Source organism: Somniosus microcephalus, unplaced genomic scaffold (assembly GCF_052327205.1).
Source record: "Somniosus microcephalus isolate GS21.2 unplaced genomic scaffold, FLI_Smic_1.0 unresolved_chr5, whole genome shotgun sequence".
Lineage (NCBI taxonomy): Eukaryota > Metazoa > Chordata > Chondrichthyes > Squaliformes > Somniosidae > Somniosus > Somniosus microcephalus.
The window spans coordinates 3,642,652-3,660,840 of record NW_028225183.1 but is presented as its reverse complement, the minus strand read 5'-3'; the positions used below and the strand labels follow the sequence as shown (position 1 = coordinate 3,660,840).

General features: G+C 42.9%; 4 non-coding genes across 4 annotated transcripts; all 4 read right to left on the bottom strand.

Moving 5' to 3' along the window:
* Positions 1-2,959: 2,959 nt before the first annotated feature.
* LOC147087407 (U1 spliceosomal RNA) lies at positions 2,960-3,118 on the bottom strand. Its single transcript, XR_015075469.1, has one exon. It is a non-coding gene; the product is annotated as a U1 spliceosomal RNA (small nuclear RNA).
* A 3,285-nt stretch (positions 3,119-6,403) lies between these two features.
* LOC147087406 (U1 spliceosomal RNA) lies at positions 6,404-6,567 on the bottom strand. The gene has a single exon (XR_015075575.1). It is a non-coding gene; the product is annotated as a U1 spliceosomal RNA (small nuclear RNA).
* Positions 6,568-9,782: 3,215 nt separating this feature from the next.
* Positions 9,783-9,946, bottom strand: LOC147087405 (U1 spliceosomal RNA). The gene has a single exon (XR_015075551.1). It is a non-coding gene; the product is annotated as a U1 spliceosomal RNA (small nuclear RNA).
* A 7,416-nt stretch (positions 9,947-17,362) lies between these two features.
* On the bottom strand, positions 17,363-17,527 carry LOC147087404 (U1 spliceosomal RNA). Its single transcript, XR_015075499.1, has one exon. It is a non-coding gene; the product is annotated as a U1 spliceosomal RNA (small nuclear RNA).
* Positions 17,528-18,189: the final 662 nt, after the last annotated feature.

The following is an 18,189-nucleotide window of genomic DNA, read 5'->3' as shown; positions in this document are numbered from 1 at the left end:
ATCATCCCGCTTTTTAACTATATCCTTGGTGCCTATATGCACCACAACAACTGGCTGTTCACCCTCCCCTGCCAAGATGTTCTGCAACCGCTCGGAGACATCCTTGACCCTTGCACCAGGGAGGCAACACACCAACCTGGAGTCTCGTTTGCGGCCGCAGAAACGACTATCTATTCCCCTTACAATAGAATCCCCTATTACTATAGCTCTACCCCTCTTTTCATTCCATTCTCTGCAGCGGATCCAACCCTGGTGCCAGGAAGTTGGCTGCTGCTGCCATCCTCTGATAAGCCATCCCCCCCAACTGTACTCAAAGTGGTGCATCTGTTGGAGAGGGGGATGGCCACAGGGGACCCCTGCACTACCTGCCTGGGCCTAGTACTCTGCCTGTTGGTAACCCATTCCCTTTCTTCCTGTCCAAAGTCTACCTGCGGTGCGTCCAACTCCGTAAACGTGCTATTCACGATTCCCTGAGCATCGTGAACGCTCCACTATGCATCCAATCGCAGCTCCAGTGCCGCAATAACTTCGTCCAGCATGGTCATTGCTTCCAGTAAGGCTTGCTCCTGTTCCATTTCAGTCTTGCCTTAAATCAAAATGATATCCTGTCGCAGGGAAAATCACCAGGACATTCTAATAAACGTGGCGTTTTCCTGAGCAAACAACATGAGAGGGCTGTTCTATGATGAGAGATGGGCCTATACTCTCGGGAGTTTAGAAGAATGAAAGCTGATCTCATTGAACCATACAAGATTCTGAAAGGGATTGAAAGGGTAGATGCTGAGAGGTTGTTTCCCTTGGCTGGAGTGTCTAGAACTTGGGGGCATAGTCTCAGGATAAGGGTTAGGCCATTTAAGACCGAGATGAGGAGGAATTTCTTCACTCAGAGGATTGTGCATCTTTGGAGTACTCTGCCCCAGAGGGATGTGAATGCTGAGTGTTTGCGTATATTCAAGGCTGAGATAGATAGAGTATTACGGCTCAATGGGCCACATGGCTCTAACCACACACACTCATCAATACATAAAGAAGTAATGGAAAAGGTTTACTTCTCTAAAAATCCTGCTGCCGGTATCATGACTCGCACCAAGTTTCGTTCACCGACCACCCACTGTGCTCGCTGTCCTGCATTAGGTTACGGTCCAGCAACACCTCGATTTCAAAATTCTCTTGTTTTCAAATCTCTCCACGGGCTCGCCCCTCCTTTTCCTTGGAAACTCCAACCAACATACAGAGTACATCCAATACACACTTCAAGGCCATGCAGAAACGCAGCGCGCTGCAGGTCACGTGCATCCGGCGATCCGGCATTTAAAGAGAAAAAACGTGCATGTGCTGAATTTTGAATAGGTCGCACAGCCCGTTGATGGGCCGGGCGGGACAAAGCAACAAATTAGAGGGACCATTGCCTATATCTCCCCGAGATCATATAATAGAATGGTTGCAGCACAGAAGGAGGACATTCGGCCTGTCGAGACCATGCCGGCTCTCTGAAAGAGCACTTCCGCTATTCCCACACCCCCACCCTTTCCCCGTAGCCCTGCATTTTTTTCCTTTCAGGTCCATATCGAATTCCCTTTTGAAAGCCACAAATGAATCTGCCTGCAGCACCCTTTCAGGCAGTGAATTCCAGATGCTATCCACACGATACATAAACAATTTTCCCTCATGTTGCCTTTGATCTCTGTGCTCCTATTTTGTGTATACCTATTTTAATTGCTTCAGCTTTGACGGGTGTGCTTTCAGCTGCCTAGGCCCTAAAATCAGGAATTCCCTCCCGAAACTGCGCCACTTCTCTGTCTCTCCTCCTTTAAGACGCTCCTTAAAACCTAATTTTTCGACCAAGCTTTTGGGCATGTATCCTAAAATCTGAAATACAAAAGCAAAATACTGCGGATGCTGGAATTCTGAAATAAAAACCGAAAATGCAGCAAATACACAGCAAGTCCTGCAGCATCTGTGGAGAGCGTAACAGAGTTGTTGGAGAGAAGAGCAGAACTTCATCAATGTGGGCATTCTTAAAACAGAACTGGCAGTAAATTAAACACTAATACAGTTCTGATGAAGGGTCATCGACCTGAAAAGTTAACCCTGTTTTTCTCTCTCCACAGATGCTGCATGACCTGCTGAGTATTTCCAGCATTTTCTGTTTTTATGCCCTAATAACTTCTTGTGCGGCAGGGTGTGAAATTGTGTTTGATTACGCTCCTGTGGAGTGCCTTGGGACGCTTTACTACATTAATGGTGCTATATAAATACACGATAACAAGTCAATAAGGAGGAACTGTTTCCAGTGTCAGTTACAGGGGCATCAGAATTAAGAAAATTTGCAAAAGAACCAGTAGGATGTTTCCCCGCCTCGCCCTCGAGAAGGTGCAGAAAAGTGATGCAGCAAATTGTTGTGAGTGCCTGCAATGCTCTGCCTGAAAGGTTGGTGGAAGAAATTGAATAGTAATGTGGAAAAGTTAATTTGGATAATATTTGAAGGGAAAATAAATGCAGGGATTTAGTGAAAGAACAGAGGAATATGATTAATTGGATAGCCCTTTGAAAGAGGCAGCAGAGGTAGGTTGGGCAGAGTGACCTGGTTCTGTGCTGTTTCATTGTTTCTGTAGTTAACAAGGTTAAACATTTTGCCAAAGTGCAGATTCGGCAGGCAGATTTGAAATTCGGGTTGTACGCGGTGTGGACTTGTAAGTGTAAATAATTTTTGATTTTTTGTGCAAAATATGTAATTTCTTAGTTGTAAGGATGTATATCAATGTGAACGTAGAGAGAAATTGAAATGTGAGCTTTGGGAATCGCTTATGAGTCAATTTGAATAGGCTGTGTTTTGCAGAAAGGCCCTTTTGTATCACAGCTCCCTCTGCCGGGAATAAAGCAAAGTTAACATTGAACGCAAAATAACAGTGCATTTGAGAACTTAGTTGAAAGTCTAACTTCAATTGTAAAGCCAGGGGGGAGCAGGAACGCAGTATTCACTATCACAAATTTTGCTGTCGAGTATCCCGCATTTGAGGACATCGCAGGCGTCAGCACACCCGAAATGCATGGGCTAGACTCGTCCTGTAAAAATCACCTTCATGATCATGGTCACTCTCCCCTGCCAGGTAAGTATGCTTTCCATTGGCACACATTGCCTTGCCACATCATTCACTGCCTCTTACCGACTCAACGATTAATTTTTTTTAACCAAAATTCCCCCTTCATTCAGGAAGTGCTGCAGTTTTCTCATGTCGATTCTGCTAAAATATTGCATTATATAATGATATACCCTTTGACATAACGCTGCAATAATTAAGAGCCAGGCATTTATATTTGCATGTTGCCCTGAAAAGGAAACGAATGCTCCCTCAGTATCTATTATTCAGGCCACGGAATGTTTTCTGGAAATAAGTCTCTCCTTATATGTATTGCATCTGCAGTAAATATTTGTCATATCTTCACATGAACAATAATTCAGAATCTGATGTGTTTGAAAAAGCAATTTTCAACTTTTGCCCATAAAGACCGACAGGGACATAGTGAGGTTCTGGCCCATCAAGTCTTCATCACTTGTCACATTCACTCACTGTGGTTGAAATGTTTCACCAATAAACCTACATTCTTTTGTCTAAGCGGGTTTCACATTGTTGTCTTATAATAGTCCTGTGAAGTGTCTTGGGACGTTTTAACTATTTTAAAGGCGCTATATAAATACAAGTTGTTGTTGTCGTTTGTAATCTTTCTCACTCTTTTCAGTCTGATAACTCAGTATAAGCATAGTCGTTAAATGATATAAGGAAAAGCCACATTAACAGCTTAGAGACGGAGGTGGTTAATAAATGTCCCTTTATGTTGTTATATATAAGGGAAACACCGGAAATATTGAAGTATATTAGGGCGGCGCAGACACGATGGGCCGAAGGGCCTCTTTCTGTGCTGTAAAACTCTATGACTCTATTCGAGGCAACAGTGCAGCAATCCTAACTTCCTCCAGCATGGTCAGTGCTTGCAGTAAGGCTTTCTCCTGTTCCATTTCAGTCTTGCCTTAAACCAAAAAGATGTCCTGTAGCAGGGAATATCATCAGGACATTCTAATAACCGTGGAGTTTTCCTGAGCAAACAGCAGGAGAGGGCTGTCCTATGATGAGAGATGGGCCTATACTCTCGGGAGTTTAGAAGAATGAGAGGTGATTTCACTGAACCATACAAGATTCTGAAAGGTATTGAAAGTGTAGATGCTGAGAGATTGTTTCCCTTGGCTGGAGTGTCTAGAAGTTGGGGGCATAGTCTCAGGGTAAGGGTTAGGCCATTTAAGACCGAGATGAGGAGGAATTTCTTCACTAAGAGGGTTGTGCATCTTTAGAATTCTATGCCCCAGGGGGATGTGAATGCTGAGTGTTTGAGTATATTCAATGCTGAGATAGAGAGATTATTATGGCTCAATGGGCCGCATGGCTCTAACCACACACACACATCAATACATAAAGAAGTAACAGAAAAGGGTTACTTCTCCAAAAACCCTGCTGCCTATATCGTGACTCGCACCAAGTTTCGTTCACCCATCACCCCCTGTGCTCGCTGACCTGCATTGGGTCACAGTCCAGCAACGCCCCGATTTTAATAATCTACTGTTTTCAAATCCCTCACGGGCTCGCCCCTCCCTTTGCCTGTAACCTCCAACCAATACACACTACAACCAATACTCACTTAAAGGCCGCGCAGAAACGCAGCGCGCTGCAGGCCCCGTGCATCTGGTGAGTCAGCATTTAAAGAGAAAATACGTGCACGTGCTGATTTCTGAATAGGTCGCACAGCCCGTTGACGGGGCCGGGCGGGCCAAACAAACAAATTAGAGGGACCATTGCCTACAACTCTCCGAGATCATATAATAGAATGGTTGCAGCACAGAAGGATGCCATTCGGCCTGTGGAGCCCGTGTCAGCTCTCTGAAACAGCACTTCAGCTAGTCCCACTCCCCCACCCTTTCCCCGTAGCCCTGCAATTTTTTTCCTTTCAGGTCCATATCCAATTCCGTTTTGAAACCCACAACTGAATCTTCCTCCAGCACCCTTTCGGGCAGTGAGTTCCAAAAGCTATCCACACGCTACATAATCAATGTTCCCTAATGTTGCCTTTGATCTCTGTGCTCCTGCAACTCGGGCCTCTTGCATATTACTGTTTTATTTGGTTCACCGTTGACGGGCATGCTTTCAGCTGCTTGGCCCTAAAATCAGTAATTCCCTCCTGAAACTGCGCCACTTCTCTGCCTCTCCTCCTTTAAGATGCTCCTTAAAACCTGACTTTTCGACCACGCTTTTGGTCATCTGCCCTAATATCTCAAATACAAAAACAAAATACTGCGGATGCTGCAAATCTGACGTAAAAACCGAAAATGCTGCAAATACACAGCAAGTCCTGAAGCATCTGTGGAGAGAGTAACAGAGTTGTTGGTGAGAAGAGCAGAACTTCATCAATGTGGGCATTCTTAAAAGAGAACTGGCAGTAAATTAAACACTAATACAGTTCTGACGAAGGGTCATCGACCTGAAAAGTTAACCCTGTTTTCTCGCTCAACAGATGCTGCCTGATCTGCTGAGTATTTCCAGCATTTTCTGTTTTTATGTCCTAATATCTCCTTGTGCGGCAGGGTGTGATATTTGGTTTGATAACGCTCCTGTGGAGTGCCTTTGTGACGTTTAACTACATTAATGGTGCTATATAAATACAAGATAACAAGTCAATAAGGAGAAACTGTTTCCAGTGTCAGTTACAGGCACAACAGATTTAAGAAAATTTTCAAAAGAACCAGTCGGATGTTTCCCCGCCTCCCCCTCGTGAAGATGAAAAAAAGTGATGCAGAAAATAGTTGTGAGTGCCTGCAATGCTCTGCCTGAAAGGGTGGTTGAAGCAAATTGAATAGTAATGTTGAAAAGGTAATATGGATAATATTTGAAGGTAAAATAATTGCAGGGATTTGGTGAATGAACAGAGGAGTATGATTAATTGGATAGCCCTTTGAAAGAGCCAGCAAAGGTACGATGGGCCGAATGTCCTGGTTCTGTGCTGCATCATTGTTTCTGTAGCTAACAAGGATAAACATGTGGCCAAAGTGTAGAGTTGGCAGGCAGATTTGAAAATCTGGTTGTACGCGGTGTGGACATGTAAGTCTGAATAATTTTTGATCTTTTGTGCAAAATATGTATTTGCTTAGTTGTAAGGATGAATATGAACGTGAGCGTAGAGAGAAATTGAAATGTGAGCTTTGGGAATCGCTTATGAGTCAATTTGAATAGGCTGTGTTTTGGAGAAAGGCCCTTTTGTATCGCAGCTCACCCTGTGGAGAATAAAGCAAAATATTACAAGCAGAATAACACTGCATTTGAGAGCTAGTTGAAAATCTAACTTTTAATTATAAAGCCAGGTGAGAGCGCGAACGCAGTCCTGCACTACCACAGATTTTGCAGCCGAGTATCCCGCATTTGAAGACATCGCAGGCATCAGCACACCCGAAGTGCAATGAACTAACCTCATCGTGGTAAAACCATCTTCATGATCATGGTTTTTCCACTGCCAGGTAAGTATAATTTCCATCGGCACACATTGCCTCGCCACATCATTCACTGCCTCTTACTGTCTCAATGACTCATTTTTTAAATCAAAATTCCCCCTTCATTCAAAGAGTGCTGTTTTTTTCTCATGTCGATTCCGCTAAAATATTGCAGTATATAATGATATACCCTTTGACAAATCGCTGCAATAATAAAGAGCCGGACAAGCATATTTGCATATCACCCTTAAAAGGAAACGAACTCTCCCTCAGTAACTTTTCTTCAGGCCATAGAAAGTGTTCGGGAAATAAATCTCTCCTTATATGTATTGCATCTGAAGTAAATGTTTGTCTTATCTTCATATGAACAATCATTCGGAATCTGATGTGATTAAAAAAGCAAGTTTCAACTTTTGCCCATAAAGACCGATAGGGACATAGTGAGGTTCTGGCCGATCAAGTCTTCATCACTTGTCACATTCACTCACTGTGGTTGAAATAATTCACCAATAAACCTACCTTCTTTTGTTTAAGCGGGTTTCACATTGTTGTCTTATAATAGTCCTGTGAAGCGTCTTGGGACGTTTTAACAATGTTAAAGGCGCTATATAAATACAAGTTGTTGTTGTCATTTGCAATCTTTCTCACTCTTTTCAGTCTGATAACTCAGTATAATCATAGTGATTAAATGATATAAGGAAAAGCCACATTAAGAGCTTAGAGACGAAGGTGGATAACAAATGTTCCTTTATCTTGTTATATGTAAGGGAGACACCGGAAATATTGAATTATTCTAGCCAGCAGTGCAGCAATCCTAACTTCCTCCAGCATGGTCAGTGCTTGCAGTAAGGCTTTCTCCTGTTCCTTTTCAGACTTGCCTTAAATCAAAATGATGTCCTGTAGCAGGGAATATCACCAGGACACTCTAATAACTGGCGTGTTCCTGAGCAAACAACATTAGAGGGCTGTCCTATGATGAGAGATGGTGATACACTCTCGGGAGTTTAGAAGAATGAGAGGTGATCTCATTGAACGAGACAAGATTCTGAAAGGGATTGAAAGGGTAGATGCTGAGAGGTTGTTTCCCTTGGCTGGAGTGCCTAGAACTTGGGGGCATAGACTCAGGATAAGGGTTAGGCCATTTCAGACTGAGATGAGGAGGAATTTATTCTCTCGGAGGGTTGTGCATCTTTGCAATTCTCTACCCCAGAGGGATGAGAATGCTGAGTGTTTGAGTTTATTAAAGGCAGAGATAGATAGATTATTACGGCTCAATGGGCCGCATGGCTCTAACCACACGCACTCATCAATACATAAAGAAGTAACAGAAAAGTGTTACTTCTCCAAAAACCCTGCTGCCCATATCGTGATTCGCAGCAAGACTCGTTCACCCATCACCCCCTCTGCACCCTCACCTGCATTGGGTCACGGTCCAGCAAAGCCTCGATTTTAAAATTCTCTTGTGTTCAAATCCCTCCATGGGCACACCCCTCACTTTCCCTGTAACCTCCAACCAATACACACTACAACCAATATGCACTTCAAGGCGGCGCAGAAACGCAGCGTGCTGCAGGGCCCGTGCATCCGGTGAGTCGGCATTTAAAGAGAAAAAACGTGCACGTGCTGATTTTTGAATCGGCCGCACAGCCCGTTGACGGGGCCGGGCGAACCAAAGCATAAATTAGATGGACCATTGCCTACAACTCTCCGAGATCATATAATAGAATGGTTGCAGCACAGAAGGAGGCCATTCGGCCTGCCGAGATTGTGCCGGCTCTCCGAAACAGCACTTCAGCTAGTCTCCCTCCCCCACCCTTTCCCCGTAGCCCTGTAAATGTTTTCCTTTCATGTCCATATCCAATTCCCTTTTGAAAGCCACAGTTGAATCTGCCTCCAGCACCCTTTCAGGCAGTGAATTCCAGATGCTATCCATACGCTACATAAACAATTTTGCCTCAAGTTGCTTTTGATCTCTGTGCTCCTGCAATTCGGGCCTCTTGCGTATTCCTATTTTATTTTCTTCGCCGTTGATGGGCGTGCTTTCAGCTTCCTGGGCACTAAAATCAGGAATTCCCTCCCGAAACTGCGTCACTTCTCTGTCTCTCCTCCTTTAAGACGCTTCGTAAAACATAACTTTTCAACCAAGCTTTTGGTCATCTGTCTTAATATCTCAAATACAAAAGCAAAATACTGCGGATGCTGGAAATCTGAAAAAAAAACAAAATGCTCCAAATACACAGCAAGTCAGGCAGCATCTTTGGAGTGAGTAACAGAGTTTTTCGAGAAAGGAGCAGAAATTCTTCCATGTGGGCATTCTTAAAAGTGAAGTGGCAGTGAATTAAACTGTAATACAGTTCTGACGAAGGGTCATCGATCTGAAACGTTAACCCTGTTTTTCTCTCTCCACAGATGCTGCCTGACCTGCTGAGTATTTCCAGCATTTTCTGTTTTTACGTTTTAACATCTTCTTGTGACCCAGGGTGTGAAATTTTGTTTGATAACGCTCCTGTGGAGTGGCTTGGTACGTTTTACTACATTAATGGTGCCATATAAATACAAGATAACAAGTCAATAAGGAGAAACTGTTTCCAGTGTCATTTACAGGGGCAACAGATTTAAGAAAATTTGCAGAAGAACCAGAAGGATGTTTCCCCACCTCCCCCTCGAGAAGGTGAAAAAAGTGATGCAGAAAATTGTTGTGAGTGCCTGCAATGCTCTGCCTGAAAGGGTGGTTAAAGCTAATTGAATAGTAATGTTGAAAAGGTAATTTGGATAATATTTGAAGGTAAAATAATTGCAGGGATTTGGTGAAAGAACAGAGGAGTATGATTAATTGGATAGCCCTTTGAAAGAGCCAGCAGAGGAACGATGGGCCGAATGACGTGTTTCTGTGCTGTATCATTGTTTCTGTAGTTATCAAGGTTAAACATTTTGCCAAAGTGCAGAGTTGTCAGGCAGATTTGAACATCTGGTGGTACGCGGTGTGGACTTGTAAGTGAATAATTTTAGATTTCTTGCGCAAAATATGTAATTTATTAGTTGTAAGGATGAATATCAACGTGAGCGTAGAGAGAAATTGAAATGTGAGCTTTGGGATTCGCTTATGAGTCAATTTGAAAAGGCTGTGTTTTGGAGAAAGGCTCTTTTGCATCACAACTCTCTCTGTCGGGAATAAAGCAAAGTTAAAATTGAAAGCAAAATAACAGCGCATTTGAGAGTTTAGTTGAAAATATAACTTTAATTGTAAAGTCAGGAGAGAGCGCGAATGCAGTCCACCACTACCACAAATTTTACAGTCGAGTAACCCGCATTTGAGGACATCGCATGCGTCAGCACACCCAAAGTACGATGGACTAGCCTCAGCCTGGGAGAACCACCTTCATAATCATGGTCTCTCCACTGCCAAGTAAAGATGCTTTCCATACATTGGCTCGCCACTTGCCTCTTACTGTCTCGATGACACATTTTTTAAATCAAAATTCCCCTTCATTCAGAAAGTGCTGCTGTTTTCTCATGTCGATTCTGCTAAAATATTGCATTATATAATGATATACCCTTTGACGAAACTCTTCAATAACAAAGAGCCGGATATGCATAGTTGCCTATTGTCATTAAAAGGAAACGAACGCTCCCTCAGTAACTTTTCTTCAGGCCACGGAAAGTTTTCTGGAAATAAATCTCTCCTTATATGTATTGCATCTGAAGTAATAATCTGAAGTTTGTCTTATCTTCACATGAACAATAATTCGGAATCTGATGTGTTTGAAAAAGCAATTTTCAAGTTTTGCCCATAACGACCGATAGGGACAACGTGAGGTTTTGGCCCATGAATTCTTCATCACTTGTCACATTCACTCGCTGTGGTTGAAATATTTCACCAATAAACCTACCTCCTTCTGTTTGAGTGTGTTTCACATTGTTTCTTATTCTGGTCCTGTGAAGTGTCTTGGGACGTTTTAACTATGTTAAAGGCGCTATATAAATACAAGTTGTTGTTGTCGTTTGCAATCTTTCTCACTCTTTCAGTATGATCATTCATTATAATCATACTGATTAAATGATATAAGGAAAAGCCACATTAAGAGCTTAGGGACGGAGGTGGATAATAAATGTCCCTTGATCTTGTTATATGTAAGGGAGACACCGGAAATATTGAAGTATTCGAGCCAACAGTGCAGCAATCCTAACTTCCTCCAGCATGGTCAGTGCTTGCAGTAAGGCTTTCTCCTGTTCCTTTTCAGTCGTGCCTTAAATCAAAATGATGTCATGTAGCAGGGGCTATCACCAGGACATTCGAATAACCGTGGCGTCTTCCTGAGCATACAATTTTCACAATTCACAATTCAAATCGCTTTATTGGCATGATAAGTTACATCTTATGTTGCCAAAGCATCAAAATACATTTATGGTTTAGCACATAAACGCAGTTCTATTCATACAGTGTATAAACAGGTATATCCCTGAGTGTATAAATATACATTTGCATTGTTTATATATATTCTTTTCTTAGTTTACTGGTTGTCCCTCTGTTCATGGCAAGCTGTAACATAGTGTGCCGCCAGTGTTATACAGCTTCTCTCCTCTCCCAGTAGGAATGGGAGTTTTTGGTTGTCATTCAGATTTCTGAAATCAGGGCATATTTGTGAGAATTTTTGGTAGAAATTCTCCCTGATGCCCTGATATTTTCCACACGCTGTGAGGAAGTGCATCTCTGTCTCCACCACTCCCTGACTGCAGTGAGAGCATATCCTGTCCTCTCTTGGCAGCCTGGTCTGCCTGTGTCTGCCTTTTTCGATCGCTAGGCTATGTTCGCTAAGTCTGTACCTTGTCAAGGTTCTTCTCAGTTTGTTATCCTTTACCATGGTCAGGTAATCAGCTATGTTGTATTGTCTGTTTAGGGCCAAGTAGCAATTGAGTTTGCTTTGGGTTTTTGTTGTTTCTGCCCAATATGTCAGATATTTTTCCTTTTGCTTAGCGACGATTGTGTTGGGTCGAATTCTTTGTGTTACCCTGTCACTGTCCTGGGGCTGGTTATTGTTAGTATTGTTAGTAGTTACTTCACTGAGTCCCAGGATTAGTTGACTGAGGGTATTCTTCTTTATGGTCAGCTCTTGGCATTTCAGGGCGTCGGAGTGATAGCATTGGGGATTGCTCATTTGTAGGTGATTCCAAAATTTGGTGGCTCTTTTTTGGATAGTGATTATTAATGGATATTGGCCTAGTTCCGCCCTGCATGCATTGTTTACTGTTTTCCTTTGAGTCCGGAGGATACTTTTACAGAATTCTGCATGTAGGATCTCAATTGGGTGTTTGTCCCATTTTGCAAATTCTTGTTGAGTTAGCGGTCCCCATACCTCACTGCCATAGAGTGCAATTGGTTCAATTACTGATTTGAAAATTTTGAGCCAAATGCTAATTGGGATTTCTATTTGGATTGATTTTTTGATGGCATAGAAAGCCCTTCTTGCTTTCTCTTTCAGTTCATTCACAGCCAGTTTGAAGTTTCCCGTAGAACTGATTTTTAAGCCCAAGTATGTGTAGTTAGTGGTTTGTTCAATTTTGGTTGTTCCTACTGTGAAATTTATTTTGGGTCCCTGATGTTTGGATCTTTGCTGGAACACAAGGACTTTGGTTTTTTGGGGATTTATTGTCAGGGCCCAAGTCTGGCAGTACGACTCCAGCAGGTCCAGGTTTTGCTGTAGCCCCTCTTTAGTAGGTGACAGCAGAACCAGGTCGTCTGCATAGAGGAGGAATTTAACCTTGGATTCATATAGGGTGAGGCCGGGTGCTGTAGATTGTTCAAGTAGTTTTGCCAATCCATTTATGTAAATATTAAAGAGTGTCGGTGAGATTGGCGAGCCCTGCGTCACCCCCCGCCCCTGTGGGAAGTATTTTGTTTGTTTGTCTCCAATTTTAACTGCACATTTGTTGTTTGTATACATTGATTTAATTACATCATATGTTTTCCCTCCTACCCCACTTTCGATAAGTTTCAGGAATAAACCGTCATGCCAGATGGAGTCGAAAGCCTTCTGGAAATCTACAAAGCATGCGTAGATTTTGCTTTTGTTATGGTGAACGTGTTTGTCAATTAGGGTCTGTAGGGTGAAGATATGATCGGATGTTCTATAGTTTGGTAGGAATCCAATTTGGCTTTTACTCAAGACATTGTGCTCCTCAAGGAAGTTTATAAGTCTTTTGTTTATGATGCTACAGAATACCTTCCCCAGGTTACTGTTTACACAGATGCCTCGATAGTTGTTTGGGTCGATTTTGTCCCCACTTTTGTATATGGGCGTTATGAGTCCTTTGTTCCAGATATCAGGGAAATAACCGACACTCAGAACCAAGTTGAAGAGTTTTAGGATAGCCAGTTTCATTTTGTTGTCTGTGTGTTTAATCATCTCGTTTAGTATGCCGTCTGTCCCGCAGGCTTTTCCTGGTCGCAGGTCCTTGAGTTTTTCAAGAAGTTCTTTTTCTGTTATTATGGCGTCCAGCGGGTTTTGGCTATCTTTTATGGCCATTTCTAGCTTTTCCAGTTTTTTGCATATTTGGTGTTGCTCTGGTCTTAGTGTGTTTTTCTGGTATAATTTTTCAAAGTGGATTACCCATGTGTCCCCATTTTGAATGGCCAAATCGTCGTGTTGTTTTTTGTGTAGTGTTTTCAAGTTTTCCCAGAAACAAGTGGAATCAATGGATTCCTCCATGGAGCTGAGTGTATTCTTAATATATTGCTCTTTTTTGGTTCTGAGTGTGTTTCTGTATTGTGTTAGTATCTGACAATAAGTAAGGCGTAGTTCCTCGTTTTCTGGATGTCTGTGTTTTTGGTTTGATATTTTTCTAAGTTTTTTCCTCATGTTATGGCGGGCTGTCCTATGATGAGAGATGATGATATACTCTCGGGAGTTTAGAAGAATGAGAGGTGATCTCATTGAACCAGACAAGATTCTGAAAGGGATTGAAAGGGTAGATGCTGAGAGGTTGTTACCCTTGGCTGGAGCGCCTAAAACTTGGGGGCATAGACTCAGGATAAGGGTTAGGCCATTTAAGACTGAGATGAGGAGGAATTTCTCCACTCAGAGGGTTGTGCATCTTTGGAATTCACTGACTCAGAGGGTTGTGAATTCTGAGTGTTTGAGTATATTCAAGGCTGCGATAGATAGATTATTACGGCTCAATGGGCCACATGGCTCCAACCACACGCACTCATCAATAAATAAAGAAGTAACAGAAAAGGGTTACTTCTCCAAAAATCCTGCTGCCCGTATCGGGACTCGCACCAAGTCTCGCTCACCCATCACCCCCTCTGCTCGCTCACCTGCATTGGGTCACGGTCCAGCAACGCCTCGATTTTAAAATTCTCTTGTTTTCAAATCCCTCCACGGGCTCGCCCCTCCCTTTCCCTGTAACCTCCAACCAATACACACTACAACCAATACATACATAGATACATACATAGAAGATAGGAGCAGCAGTAGGCCTTTTGGCCCTTCGAGCCTGCTCCGCCATTCAATTAGATCATGGCTGATCATCCAAATTCAGGACCCGGTCCCTGCCTTCTCCCCATATCCCTTGATCACTTTAGACTTAAGAAATATATCCAACTCTTTCTTGAATATACTTAATGAACTGGCATCCACCGCCCTCTGTGGCAGAGAATTCCACAGGTTCACCACTCTCTGGGTGAAGAAATTCCTCCACATTTCAGTCCTAAATGGCTTACCCCTTATCCTTAGACTATGACCCGTGGTTCTGGACTCCCCGGCCATCAGAAACATCCTTCCTGCATCTAGTCTGTCCAGGCCTGACAGAATTTTATAGTTTTCGATGAGATACCCTCTCAGTCTTCTAAACTCCAGTGAGCATAAGCCCAATCGACACAATCTCTCCTCATACGTCATTCCTGCCATCCCAGTTATCAGCCTGGTGAACCTTCGCTGCACTCCTTCCATGGCAAGAACGTCCTTCCTCAGGTAAGGCGATCAAAACTGCACACAATACTCAAGGTGTGGTCTCACCAAGGCCCTGCACAACTGCAGCAAGACATCGTTGATCTTGTACTCGCGCCCTCTTGCTACGAAGGCCAACATACCATTTGCCTTCTTAACCGCCTGCTGCACCTGCATGCTTACCTTCAGCGACTGGTGTACAAGAACACCCAGGTCTCTTTGCACTTCCCCTTCTCCCAATCTATTACCATTCAAATATTAATCTGCCTTCCTGTTTTTGCCACCAAAGTTGATAACCTCACATTTATCCACATTATAGTGCATTTGCCATGTTTCTGCCCAATCACCCAGCCTGTCCAAATCGTGCTGGAGTTTCACGACATCCTCCTCACAGCATACCCTCCCCCCCAGCTTTGTGTCGATTGCAAATTTGGAGATATTACATCCAATTCCCTCGTCCAGATCATTAATATATATTGTAAACAGCTGGGGTCCTAGGACCGAACCTTGCGGTACCCCACTAGTCACTGCCTGCCACTCGGAAAACGACCCATTTATTCCAAATCTTTGCTTTCTGTCCGCCAACCAGTTCTCTATCCAAGTCAATACCTTGCCCCCAATCCCATGTGCCTTAATTTTGCACGCTAATCGCTTATGCGGGACCTTATGGAAAGCCTTCTGAAAGTCCAAATACACCACATCCACTCGTTCTCCCTTATCTATTTTACCAGTTACATCCTCAAAAAATTCCAGTATAGTCAAGCATGATTTACCTTTTGTAAATCCATGTTGACTTTGATCTGATCCAGTCACTGCTTTCCAAGTGCTCTGCTATTACATATTTTATAAAGTACTCTAGCATTTTCCCCACTACCGATGTCAAGCTTACCGGTCTATAATTCCCCGCCTTTTCTCTACCATCTTTTTTGAATAGTGTGGTAACATTAGCTACCCGCCAATCTATGGGTACCATTCCTGAGTCTATCGAGTTCTGGAAGATGACCAGCAATGCATCTACTATTTCTAGGGCCACTTCCTTAAGTTCCCTGGGATGTAGATTATCAGGCCCTGGGGATTTATCGGCCTTCAGTCCCATCAATTTTCCTAACACAATTTCCCTACAAATACTGATTTTTTCAGTTCCACCCTTTCATCAGACCCTATGTTCATCGGATACACACTTCAAGGCCGTGCAGAAACGCAGTGCGCTGCAGGTCCCGTGCATCCGGTGAGCCTTAAAGAGAAAAAATATGCACGTGCTGAATTTTGAATAGGTCGCACAGCCCGTTGACGGGGTCGGGCGGGCCAAAGAAACAAATTAGAGGGACCATTGCCTACAAATCTCCGAGATCATATAATAGAATGGTTGCAGCACAGAAGAAGGCCATTCGGTCTGTCGAGACCATGCCGGCTCTCTGAAACAGCACTTCAGCTAGTCCCACTCTCCCGCCCTTTGCCTGTAACCCTGCAATTTTTTTCCTTTCAGGTACATATCCAATTCCCTTTTGATAGCCACAATTAAATCTGCCTGCAGCACCCTTTCAGGCTGTGAATGCTAGATGTTATCCACACGCAACAGAAACAATTTTCCCTCATGTTGCCTTTGAACTCTGTGCTCCTGCAATTCGGGCCTCTTGCGTATTCCTATTTTATTTGCTTCACCGTTGATGGGCGTGCTTTCAGCTGCTTAGCCCCAAAATCAGGAATTCCCTCCCGAAGCTGCGCCACTTCTCTGTCTCTCCTCCTTTAAGGCGCTCCTTAAAGCCTAACATATCGATCAAGCTTTTGGTCATCTGTCCTAATATCTCAAGTACAAAAGCAAAATACTGTGGCTGTTGGAAATCTGAAATGAAATCCGAAAATCCTGCACATACACAGCAAGTAAGGCAGCATCTGTGGAGAGAGTAACAGAGTTGCTGGAGAGAAGATGCAGAACTTCAGCAATGTGGGCATTCTTAAAAGAGTAGTGGCAGTGAATTAAACAGTAATGCGGTTCTGACGAAGGGTCATCGACCTGAAACATTAACTCTGTTTTTCTCTCTCCACAGATGCTGCCTGACCTGCTGAGTATTTCCAGCATTTTCTGTTTTTCTGTCCTAATATCTTCTTGTGCGGCAGTGTGAAAATTTTTTTGATAATGCACCTGTGGAGTGCCTTCGGATGTTTTACTGCATTAATGGTGCTATATAAATATAAGATAACAAGTCAATATAGTGAAACTGTTTCCAGTGTCAGTTACAGGGGCAACATATTTAAGAAAAGTTGCAAAAGAACCAGTAGGATGTTTCCCCGCCTCCCCCTCGAGAAGGTGAAAAAAAGTGATGCAGAAAATTGTTGTGAGTGCCTGCAATGCTCTGCCGGAAAGAGTGGTTGAAGCAAACTGATAGTAATGTTGAAAAGGTAATCTGGATAATATTTGAATGTAAAATTTTTGCAGGGAATTGGTGAAAGAACAGAGGATTATTATTAATTGGATAGCCGTTTGAAAGAGCCAGCAGAGATACGATGGACCTGGTTCTGTGCTGTATCAATGTTTCTGCAGTTAACAAGGTTAAACATTTTGCCAAAGTGCAGAGCTGGCAGGCAGCTTCGAAAATCTGGTTGTAAGCGGTGTGGACTTGTAAGTGTAAATAATTTTAGATATTTTGTGCAAAATATGTAATTTCTCAGTTGTCAGGATAAATATCAACGTGAGCGTAGAGAGAAATTGAAATGTGAGCTTTGGGAATCGCCTATGAGTCAATTTGAATACGCTGTGTTTTGGAGAAAGGCCGTTTTGTGTCACAGCTCCCTCTATCGGGAATAAAGCAAAGTTAGGATTGAAAGCAAAATAACTCTGCATTTGAGAGGTCAGTTGAAAAATCTAACTTTAATTGCAAAGCCAGTGAAGAGCGCGAACGCAGTGCCCGGCTATCAGAAATTTTGCAGTCGAGTATCCCGCATTTGGGGACATCACAGGCGCCAGTACACCCGAAGTACAATGAGCTAACCTCACCCTGGCAAAACTACCTTCTTGATCATAGTTTCTCCCCTGCCAGGTAAGTAAGTTTTCCAGGTGCACACACTGCCTCGCCACAGCTTCCACTGCCTCTTACCGGCTCAACGACTCCTTTTTTTAAATCACAATGTCCATTCATTCAGAAAGTGCTGCTGTTTTCTCCTGTCGATTCTGCTAAAATATTGCAATATATAATGCTGTACCCTTTGACAAAACGCTGCAATAATGCAGAGCCGGCAATGCATATTCGCTCATTTCCCTTAAAATGAAACAAACGCTCACTCACTAACTTTCTTACGGCCGCAGAATGTTTTCTGGAAATAAATCTCTCCTTATATTTATTGCATCTGAAGTAAATATTTGTCATATCTTCATATGAACCATAATTCGGAATCTGGTGTGTTGAAAAAGCAATTTTCAAGTTTTGCCCATAGGGATCGAAAGGGAAATAGTGAGGTTCTGGCCCAGCAAGACTTCATCACTTGTCACATTCACTCACTGTGGTTGCAATATTACACCAATAAACCTACCTTCTTTTTTTTAAGCGTGTTTCACATTTTTTGTCTTATAATAGTCCTGTGAAGAGTCTTGGGACTTTTTTTACTATGTTAAGGGCGCTATAGAAATAAAATTTGTTGTTGTTTGCAATCTTTCTCTTTATTTTCAGTCTGATCATTGTCCTCATAGTGATTAAATGATATAAGGAAAAG